The sequence below is a fragment of the Prionailurus bengalensis genome, chromosome A2 (genome assembly GCF_016509475.1).
Source record: "Prionailurus bengalensis isolate Pbe53 chromosome A2, Fcat_Pben_1.1_paternal_pri, whole genome shotgun sequence".
Taxonomy (NCBI): domain Eukaryota; kingdom Metazoa; phylum Chordata; class Mammalia; order Carnivora; family Felidae; genus Prionailurus; species Prionailurus bengalensis.
Window position 1 is genome coordinate 99,467,723 of NC_057348.1, and position 9,124 is coordinate 99,476,846.

Genomic DNA, 9,124 nt, shown 5'->3' on the forward strand with positions numbered 1-9,124 from the left:
TAATTCCCAAGTCCCGCTTTCTGTATTCTCCTTCCCTTCATTTCCCGTGGCAGACATGCCTCAACTGATATGCAAAGGGAATAAAGACTCCATAATCAAACACTTGGTACTGGAGGTGCAGAGTTTGCTTTTCATGACAGTCACTCTTGCTGTAGTGGTGATGCAGCTGGGAGCTTAGAAATTTAACATAAGTCAAACTACCGCGCCCCCATATCCACTCCCCTAAAATAGGCAACTGCAGGAGCTGGATCCTGATTTGGGCCCTCCCAGCATCTATCTCCAGGGAGTCTGAGACTGAGAACCTAAGACCCAGAACCTAGAACCTGGGCTGGTGGGGCCTCTCATTCCCTCACCCACCCACTCTCAACCGAAGAAAGTGTCCACGTTTGTTGTGTTCAGTGCTAGTTTAGCCTTACCTTAGTCATAGAGCTACTCTGACCCAAAATAGGCTGGCAGGGAGAGCCAGGGTTCTGGAACTCAGGGCAGGATGTCAGCCTAGCTGCGGAACTGCAAACTGGAGTGACCACACGTGCACTAACTCCTCGCCTCTGCAGTCTGGGTGTGGTAAAACCACAGCTATTGCCGCACTACCTTTTGGGGACAGTTTTAGGACAGGAGTGCACAGGGAAGGGGAGGTGTGTGTCACAGGGTCCCCACAGCATTCCCCCTCTCCCTGCACCCCCTTCCCCACCCTGGCCCAAGCCTCCTGCTTTAGGCCTGTGCAGCCCTGAACTTCTCTGAGATAGTCCACCAGGAAACAGAGCCTTGGCTGTTTACCCCTTGCCTCACCCTGTCGATGTTGGCATCGCAGCTCACCCCCTGGGTTTAAACTGTGAAGAACTACAGGACATCGGGAAAGCAGTGCCAAACCCGTACTGCTTGCAGTTCTGGTCTCTGTGCTGGAGAAGTTCTTGGCACCCACTGAGTCACCTTACACACATCCTGCCATTTAATTACATGCATCGCTTCCCCAGAGTAATGCCAAGGATGGGTCAAAGCACCTCCTGGCAAAGGCAAGTGGAGCAGGGAGCTGGGCTGCCTTAGCGGGTCCCCACACCCCCCACTTTTTATTTGTTATAGATTTAAAAGTTACTAGGCAGAGGGAAATAAGGTCAATACGACTATGCTCCAAATGGTTATGTCCTTAGACCTTGCTGAGAAAGCAGATTTCAACTAGTACAAGATTGGAAACTGCAAATTTGGGGCATGATTTAGAAGTTAGGGATCTGGTCGAGAACACAATGTTACAATGTTAAGTTAGTTTATTTATTTTTATTTATTTATTTTTAAGTTAGTTTAGACCTTACTAAATTTTGCTTTTCCCTCCGTCAAAAAAAGACATTCTCGTATTTTATCCAACACAAAAAGGAACGGGGTGGTAGGGAAGGATTTAACGTCTTTGTTTCAATTCCTAAAGCGCTGGCCCACATGCCAGACTAGAGGCACTGGCACAGAGGCCGCTGCTGTGTGAGACCTCCAAATCTGGGTGTGCCTCTGGAGATCTAGAGCCTTAACTTTCTTGTTTTGTTCTTGTCTAGCTGGACTCCAGTTCCCCCTACCCTTTCCTCATAGGCAGCGGGAGGAGGAGGGAGCTCTAGGTTAAAAGGAGTTTGATCAGAATATAGTTCCATTTCATTTAACGTTTTGGAGTCCTTGTGGCAACCCGGCCTGCCCCCCCCCTCTCCCCACCGCCCCGCTTCGGATCAAAACCCCGGGCGCAAAAGCTCTGAGAATCTCGGCTCTCAGGGTAGAAACTTTTGCTGGTACTGTGGGTGGTAATCACACCAAGGCCTAGAACTTTGCTTTAAGGCCAGCGAGCTGTTGCCTCTTTCAAAACCCACCGACAGGCCCAGTCGTGGAGGAACAGCTCCACGGCAGCAAAATTATCCAGAAGTACTCTCCCCACTGAGACACGTAGGAAGAATGTGAGTAATTCCATCTCCTGGTAGCCGAAATTTGCACGGGGCGAGAGGGGGCGGACGTGGGGGGCGGGATGGACCCTAAGAGAAGTGCAAGTCTTTACCGTGAGCGCCACCCAGTGTCCGTGAGGGATGGCGCGCGCAAATGCCTAACGTTTCCCGAGCTGTGAGTCGCTGGCTGGACAATGCTGGCAGGTCTTTGGGGTTCGAGTACACTACTACGTGGCTTTCCTTCTTTTTGCTTCCGGCAGACCTTTCTCTCCACCCCATGCCCTTTAGCTCCTTTCCTTTACTACTTACACATTCACACTTTTCCTCCCCTCCTTCCACCGGATCAGCCTTTTCTGGGATTCAGTACGAAATCTGGCGATTTGGGGGGGGGTAACACGCTCGGTTCAATCTGCTCAACTGGGATGACTGGGAATAGTTGGCGGTGATCTTACCTCCTTGACAGTGAAGCAGGCCCTCGTCTAACTGGATGAGGCGCTCCAGAGCCTGCTGGTAATTCTCTGCTTCTCTGGGCTGAAATGGTAGTGCCGCTGAATTTGAAGGAGGAGTGCCTTGGAAAGGGGTGGGAAAGATTATTTTAATAAGCTGCATTAAATGCAGTTTTCTCCCTCTGGTCCATCTGGAAGACTCTTTCCTTGTAGGCTTGTGAAAAGCAGAACATCCTTTCATTGGGACTTGAAGTTCAGTCAAATCACTGCATCTGAAAATATTTAATTTATGTACTTAAGATCTTTTTAATACGGAAACTATTGTTTCATTTATTTAAAACATTATGCACATCCACCAGATGTGCCATTCAGGTAGATAAAGGAACCCATAATATGATACTGGCATTATATGTGCAAACTTGATACAGTGCTTTTGGACTTTAGGATTTTTATCAGTGAACTACCTGCTTTTTAAACGTCCCATTCTTGGCTTATTTTACTTTTTATTTGCGATGCTTTATCCATTACTTTTCTTTATCTGTCTAGTGAAAAAAGCTTTCAGAGAAGTTCACTGTTATTATGTCTTTATTGATCATGAACCATGTAGAGTACTTTTCATCCCAGAAATATCAAGCACAACAAAGCTGGCTGTCATACATTTTGTGGAGATAGATCTGAATAATTCTATTTACAATGGAGTTTCATTTTTCTTTGAACTAGGTCTCTAAGACCACGTAATAACTTAAGGTAACAGCCTTGAAATATTCAATCTGATGTTTGTTTAGAAGAGATATATTTCTATGAACTGAGGTGAGGTGAAAAGACAGGAACGATTGTTTCAAAAGTGGTGAAAGCTTTCAAAAATATCACAAGTTGTTGGTCATTGGTTTTGGCAACTCAGCTGAATGGCCTTTGTGTCTCCCAACAGAAAGCAAGGCATACTGGCTTGGAACTGACATTCAGAGGTGGTTCACCCTCTGAGTTAGCAAAACTGTTTAATTCCCCCACCGAAGTTTAAAGTTCTTCCCATGTATTCTCAAGGCTGAACTAACCAGGCCCAACCCAAAATGCTTTGAAGCCCTTATGAATTGACAATGAGCTCACCCAGGGAGGGAGGTGAGGGAAAGAGTATGGGAGTTGATGGAAAGGATAGGTAGAAAGATTCCTCCCATGCTGAAATTAATTTCAGTACCCCCCCCTGCCCCCCATCCTCAAGAAAAACGTGTTTGGAGTTCAAGAGTGTCTCTACCAAAGTAATCTCAAAGGATTCACTAGCAAACAATTATAGAAATATTCTGAATATATTAAAAATCCCCAGAGGGGGAAACTATTTTCCACTTAATTCCAACCTAACAGGGTTTTTCAGTTTATTTCCAAATGATAGTGCAGATCATAGGCTTCTGCACATTTTATTTTTATAATTAAGACATTAAAATATGTTTATTCATTTAACTTAAACATAACTGGCTAGGAAAAGGCCTTAAGTATCCACTCTAATCTATTCTCTATGAAACGAATTTAATATACCACAGCTGAAAACACTTCAAGTTCATCTAAGTAGGAAGTAAATGGGATTATATTATTATATGTCTTTGCAAACTGAATTGAGTCATATTCTTCATCCTAAACTCAGATTTCATCTTCTTGAAAGGAAGGTTTGGCTGTGATACTATTTACAAAACCTTTATTCTTCTTAAAGATATATAAATATTCCAATTAAAAAAAATACCCCTTGTGGAGTTAAAAGAAAAGTAATCGGCAGACAGGAATTCAGAGCAATGATCCAACTCTGGCAAGGAAATAGCAAGAGTGAAGCTTAAGTCATCTTTAATAACATCCTAATTCCAAGATCAATTTAGAATTTTAAAGTTCATTGATCCTAAGCCACTGTATTTTTATGATCTGACAACACTGTAGGCAAAGATGTAAAACACCACTTCTAAAGTCAAATCCATTCAGATTATTCAAACACTGCGAGCTGGGTAAAACTTGGCGCATAATGTATATGCACATGGGCAGATAGTATAATGTTATAGATGTTTTTGTGCTCTCTCTTAATTATATTATTTTAATAGATTAAAACAAACAGCAAGAAAATACAGAGTCTTTTTCTACAGCTGTGTTTACTACCTTATACCTTTTATAAAGAAAAAGATTCTTAAACAGGCAGCCCCAGCCTGAGATAAGAGGTTTCCCTGCTGTGTTACACAGCATAATCAGTCGAAGGCACAGTGCCCACCTGGACTTGCATCCCTCTGTGCTCCTGCAGAAGAAAATTAAGGCAACAGAAAGGAAAATTCAATAGCTTTCCAAGTGAAGTGTAGCTGACACAGCAACGGAGTCACTTTTAAAAATTGTGGGCAGAAAAGATACATTACTCTGCCATCCAGAATCTTAGTTATGGTCAACTTATTTAGCCCATGGGGATATATATTATGTCAAATTTTGCTTTTGCAACATTAATTCTTTGGTTTTATTTCACTGACTCAACATGGTCTCAACAGGCTCTTGGGTGGTGCATTTAGCAAAGTATCATATGAACATATACATTCATATAATTTATTGCCACATCTTGGTTTACAATTTTGGGTTTGTGACTGCATGCACCCATGGTTTGAGTGCATTTTCACAGTTTTAACCCCAGTGGATGTATGCATTTCAGTTGGTTACTTAAGAAATCAGGGAACACTTTCGTTGCTGTTGTAACTTTCAACAGACCCCACTTTTCAGGCAACATACTATTGTCTGCATGCACTATGGTTAGTCTAAAGTGGGATGGGGGGCATGGAAATGGGAGAAGGGGATCAAAAAGTACAAACCTCCAAGTTATAAAATAAATAAGTCATGGAGACGTTATGTATAGCATGATGACTATAGTTAATAGTACTGTATTGGATATTTGAAGGTTACTAAGAGGGTAGGATCTTAAAAGTTCTCATGATAAGAAGAAAAACTTTGTAACTACTTATGGGGACAGATGTTAACTAGTCTTATTATGATCATTCCACAATATGTATAAATATCAAATCATTATGTTATATTCTTGAAACTAATATAATGTTATACATCATTATACTTCAACAGGAAAAATAAAATAAATGGGGAATTTTTCTTATAAGTTCCAAGGAATCCTTGGAACTATAGAGGGAAAAGATAATTCTGTTTATGTAACTCTGGACTGCAGCTAGCCACACAGAATATCCTCAGACACTGCATTAAATCCTCTCCTAGAGAAAAAAAGTGAGGATGAAAATCAACAAATTAAATCAACAAAAAACAAATACAGGTGAGTGTAGCTGCATTCATACATGGAAAAACTGAACATATTCTATGGATATACCATTCTTTCTCTACATTTTGTTGTTTGGCTCTCTCACTGCTTCAGGGGTTTTAACAGCTTTTCCATACTTGCCATTTAATAGTTTCAGACACTTACAGAGTTGTGTCATAGAATAACTGTGCTAGGTCTTTGGAAGTTAAGCTATATAGTAAACTTGGAGAGGATAGGGAGAAATTTTTAACATTGAGAAAAGAAGTGAACCAACCATCTTTGTCCAGTGATAGTATTTTTAGTAGAAGCCAGTGAATTAGGTGTGAAACTAGAGGGAAAAAAGTATTCAGCAATTAAAATCACCTGGTAAATCTCTAACTTACAAGAACAATGGAAAAGATTGGAAGGGAAATAGGTGGAAGAATGGAAAGCAAAAAGATAAAAACAGCCAGGCATTAAGAACCACCCTGTCATCTCTGAATTAGAATCAACATTAGGGTGGCATTTAGGAAAAAACACTTGTCCACCCAAGGTTTGTCTTTAGGGAATACTTCCTAGAGAAGTTGGAATGAATGAAATAGAAGGTGCCAAAGACAGTTCTTTTCTTTTGACTTTCCTGTTACTAGAACTGGGGTCACTAAAATCCCATGTGGCTCTGTATATCACACTTCAGAAAAAAAAGTTCTCCAAGTTTTTCCAATATAAGGCTGGGCTCCATTCCTCTTTATAGTATTATGACAAACATTTGGCATGTCTTTTGCAAATTTTGTAGCCTTTCAATGTTTTTTTTTTCCAACTACATAATTCACTTTACTTTCATAGTAGCCTAAAGAAGTAGCTATGTCAGGTTATGTGTGGTCTTCAACTTTGATACATTTGCTTTTCCTTTAACTTGAACCCATACTCCATATTGGCACTCCTACCGCGTGCTTTTTTGAGCCATTATGTGGTAGCACTGTTTGAGGCACTACTGTCAGGAGTAAAGCACCTGGTCTTCGAGGGCTGGTGTGAACGCCGCCAAGTGAGTGTCCCTTTCATGCCACACTGTGCCTTTAATATCTGGGCATGGGATTGCTGGCTCATGCAGGGCTGCCCTCTCTCCAGCCTGGCCTATTTCCTCTTCTCTTCATACCACCATCCTTGCAATTCTCTGTCTCTCCATGGGCATTGGGTTTGCCTGAGCTTCTGTTGGTCCCTGTAGGTTAGTGGGCACCTGAGAAAGAGAGATGCCTGGCTCGGCTCCCCCATGCCCATGGAAGACAAGCTGTTGCCTCCTCTGCACTCTAGGTGGTTGGGCCAGGGGAAAGAAGCACCAGGAGGAACCATAGTTAGGGACTTCATGTCTGTTTAGCTCTTTAGAATAACTATCTGCTTTCAAATACATATATTTTGAATTAAAGGTACTCCTGGATATCCATGTGACAGATTAATAAACAGAAGCCCAAGAGTCCACTTCCATCATCACCACCATCACATCATCATCATCATCACCATCATCATCATCATCATACTTGAATTTGCTTAGAGGTTTAAACTTAAAAAAAAAAACAGAGGGCTCCCATATAATTTAATATTTTCCCTCACAATATTCTTGAGAGGAAAGTAGGGCTTTGAGAAACCTGACTTCCTAACTCCTATTTGACATACACTACATAAAACTGTGCTGTTACCTAAGACTAGTCAAAATTTTCCATCGTTAAAATGCTATCTGTGTACACACACACACACACACACACACACACACACACACACAGAGAGAGAGAGAGAGAGAGAGAGAGAGAGAGAGAGAGAGAGAGTTGGTCCTAAACTGAAACAAATTTGCTCCTCTTTAAAAAAAATAACATCCATTAGGCATTGACTGTGTGCTAACTGCTTTCTGTGTGTTATTTTATTTCATCTTTACAACAGAATATAAGGAGGTGCCATTGTTCACCCATTTATACTGACGAATGAGAGACAGAGGATAAGAAATTTAATTAGGCTCCCGTGGCTAGTAAGTTTATTGCATGGGAAAATCTCCAAAATCAGAAATCCTACACCCTATGGAAAATAAAACCAAAAATTTTGGCTTTAGATACCAGAATAACATTCCTGTTGATCTTCTCCTTTTCTTTGTATTCTTACACTACAGACACATGCAATAACTCTTTTAGTTATAATGGTTTGTTTACATCAACAATTTCCTTTTCCTGTAATGAATCACACTTTTCTTTAGGATCCGTTGCTGGATATTAGCATCCACAACTTAGGAAATTGAACTAAGATGTGAGTTATATCTGGGAGTGTGGGGGTGAGTTAGCATTGGAGCCAGGAAATTCAGGTTAAGTTGCTCTAATAGAAAGCTTAATTCCATAACTGATGTTAAATGTCAATGAGCAGTTGGTCCCTGGAACTAACTACGGACAAACCCACATAAAACTGAGCTAGAGATCCTATTTCTCCATTTACCTCCATTCTTTCCTTTCTCCCACCCCATCCACCTTCACATTCACATATGTATCCCACACACCCATTTATAGACTATTTTGGGAAAAATTTCAGTTTCTTCTCAGTTGTGTGTAAGGTGACTATATATTGTATCATTCAAACCAGGACGCTTTTGAAAGTGAAAAGGGGATGGTAATAACTACCCTACAATAACAGGAATAAGCTGGGATGGTTCTGGCCAAACTTTGATTTTTATGGTATATTTCTAACACTCCTCAAAGTCTAACAGGAGGCCATCTTGGGAAGTTCTGTCCTGTAGCCTGGCATCATGGGAATTTGCATGGTAGGTAGAGCAGAGATTTTCTAGGTGCCTCGGATTTGAGCTACTTAGCCTCTACACAGGGGATTAGTTAAGAATAGTCAGGACCACCTTCTGTAGTAGTGCAAGTTGTGCACTACACAAGGGTGCCATGATGAAAGGAAACTGGGAGCTGAAATCTAGCCCTTAACCATACTTACCAGCCATGTGTTCAGGAAGGGGCTGTATTTGCTCCAAGAAAGTTGCATCTGTTTCTAACTCACACAAATTCACTAGATTCTAACTCTCACTGTATAGACTGGTGGAATCCCTGAGTACAGCATGGTCCAATCTTTTGTCTGACTTTTTTATGTGTTGACTCTAAATCCCTTATTTCATTTTGATTATTATCTTTTTTTTTTTTTTTTTTTTTTAAATTTTTTTTTTTCAACGTTTATTTATTTTTGGGACAGAGAGAGACAGAGCATGAACGGGGGAGGGGCAGAGAGAGAGGGAGACACAGAATCGGAAACAGGCTCCAGGCTCTGAGCCATCAGCCCAGAGCCCGACGCGGGGCTCGAACTCACGGACTGTGAGATCGTGACCTGGCCGAAGTCGGACGCTTAACCGACTGCGCCACCCAGGCGCCCCGATTATTATCTTTTTAATAGTCTTGGCAGAGATCACGCCTCTGCATTTTAAAAATCATTTCATCTGAATCCCCCACATAATAGAAAACTTCAGAGAACTGAAATTCAAGGCTCCCAAATGC